The following is a 2,233-nucleotide window of genomic DNA, read 5'->3' on the forward strand; positions in this document are numbered from 1 at the left end:
CATTTGAGTGGAGAAATAGAAACAATTGCATTAATTCATCGAGACGCTGCAGAGCTCCTCACCCCCAACAATGGAGTTTAGAGACTCATGCCGTCAAAGTGTATAAAGTTCAGATCTAAAAATGTCATGAGGTCCAAAATAATTCTCTAAAAGTTGTTTAAATAGTAAACTAGTAACCTAGGTTTACAGAAAATGAGTAAACTATGATAGATGATGCAGAAATCCACTTCTGGGGCCCACTTGGTGTGTGCTGGGGCTAAGGCTTAAGCTTCTCACGTGCCTGGGGCTGTTTTGGGCGTTCAACGCCAGGTTGTAACCTGTTTCTGGCGTTGAACTCCAACTTGTAACCTGTTTCTGGCGATGGACGCCAGACAGCAGCATGATACTGGCGTTGAACGCCAGTTTACGTCATCTATCTTCGTGCAAAGTATGGACAATTATATATTGCTGGAAAGCCCTGGATGTATACTTTTCAACGCCGTTGAGAGCGCGCCAATTGAACTCTTGTAGCTCCAGAAAATCCAATTCGAGTGCAGGGAGGTCAGAATCCAACAGCATCAGCAGTCCTTTTTCAGCCTAACTCAGATTTTTGCTCAGCTCCCTCAATTTCAGCCAGAAAATACCTAAAATCACAGAAAAACACACAAACTCATAGTAAAGTCCAGAAATATGATTTTTACCTAAAAACTAATAATATTTGACTAAGAACTAATTAAAACATGCTAAAATCTACATGAAATTACCCCCAAAAAGCGTATAAAATATCCGCTCATCAGCTTCTGCAGGCGTTTTCTTTAGATGAATAGATCCACCTACAGAATGGTCCAATGACGTCTTAGATAACTCTGACAAACCATCATAGAAGATACCTATAATGCTCTATTCTGAAAGCATGTCAGAAGGACACCTTATAATCAATTGCTTGTATCTTTCCCAAGCTTCATAGAGGGATTCACCTTCCTTTTGTTTGAAGGTTTGAACTTCCACTCTAAGCTTACTCATCTTTTGAGGTGGAAAGAATTTAGCTAAGAAGGCATTGACCAGCTTTTTCCAAGAGTTCAGGCTGTCTCTAGGTTGTGAGTTCAACCATATACTAGCTCTATCTCTTACGACAAAAGGGAAAAGCATAAGTATATAGACCTCGGGATCAACTCCATTGGTCTTAACAGTTTCACATATTTGCAAAAATTCAGCCAAGAACTGATGAGGATCTTCCAATGGAAGTCCATGAAACTTGCAATTCTGTTGCATCAGAGAAATTAATTGAGGCTTAAGCTCAAAGTTGTTTGCTTCAATGGCAGGAATAGAGATGCTTCTCCCAAAGAAGTCGGGAGTTGGTGCAGTAAAGTCACCAAGCACCTTCCTTGCATTGTTGGCATTGTTCTTATTTTTGGCTGCCTTGTCTTCTTCTTTTTCGAAAATTGATGCCAGGGCATCTAGGCCAGTTTCACTGACCTTTTCTTTACTGTTTTAGGGTAGTTTCATGCATTTTCTTAGTGAATAAGTCAAGTTTTGGATGAAAATACACTCACACCTTGATTCAAGCAACTATTATGAACTTTCCATGATTTCATGAGTATTTTGCTAGAGCTTTGATGCACTTTAATTGCTTGATTTCAGGGCAAAGAAAGCAAGGAAGAACCACGTTAGTATTCACGTTAACCTAGTTAACATGAACACTAACGTGGAATGGTGAAAAGCTTGCAACGTTAATGAGAAAAGTGATCACCAATAACGCCTGCGAAGCCATCCATAGCTCACGTTACTTGCCACGTTAACTAAGTTAACGTGGTAGTTAACGTAGAAGAAAAAAAGAAACTCCATGTTAAGAGAAAACGTGAACACCAATAACGTTTTCCTCCAACGTTAGTGGTAAAAGTGAACACCACTAACGTTGGAGAACTTGGCAATGATCCACGTTAAGAGTCACGTTAACTTAGTTAACGTGAACTCTAACGTGGAAGAGGAAAACAAGTTAACGTGAACTCTAACGTGGAAGAGGAAAACAAAAGCCAAAGTTAGTGACACTCACTTTTGTCACTAATGTTGGAAAAACTAGCATTGCCTACGTTAACTTTCACGTTAAGACCATTAACGTGAAAGTTAACGTGGAGTTGAGATCAAAGAGCCAATGTTAGTGACACTCACTTTTGTCACTAACGTTGGAAGATGGCATCACTACTACGTTAAGAGCCACATTAACCTAGTTAACGTGAGTTCTAACGTAGAGAAT

At 39.7% G+C, this 2,233-nt stretch overlaps 1 non-coding gene across 1 annotated transcript; it reads left to right on the plus strand.

Annotated features, from left to right (window-relative positions):
* Nucleotides 1-888: 888 nt before the first annotated feature.
* Nucleotides 889-996, plus strand: LOC130971550 (small nucleolar RNA R71). Its single transcript, XR_009082764.1, has one exon. It is a non-coding gene; the product is annotated as a small nucleolar RNA R71 (small nucleolar RNA).
* Nucleotides 997-2,233: the final 1,237 nt, after the last annotated feature.

Source organism: Arachis stenosperma, chromosome 3 (assembly GCF_014773155.1).
Source record: "Arachis stenosperma cultivar V10309 chromosome 3, arast.V10309.gnm1.PFL2, whole genome shotgun sequence".
NCBI lineage: Eukaryota > Viridiplantae > Streptophyta > Magnoliopsida > Fabales > Fabaceae > Arachis > Arachis stenosperma.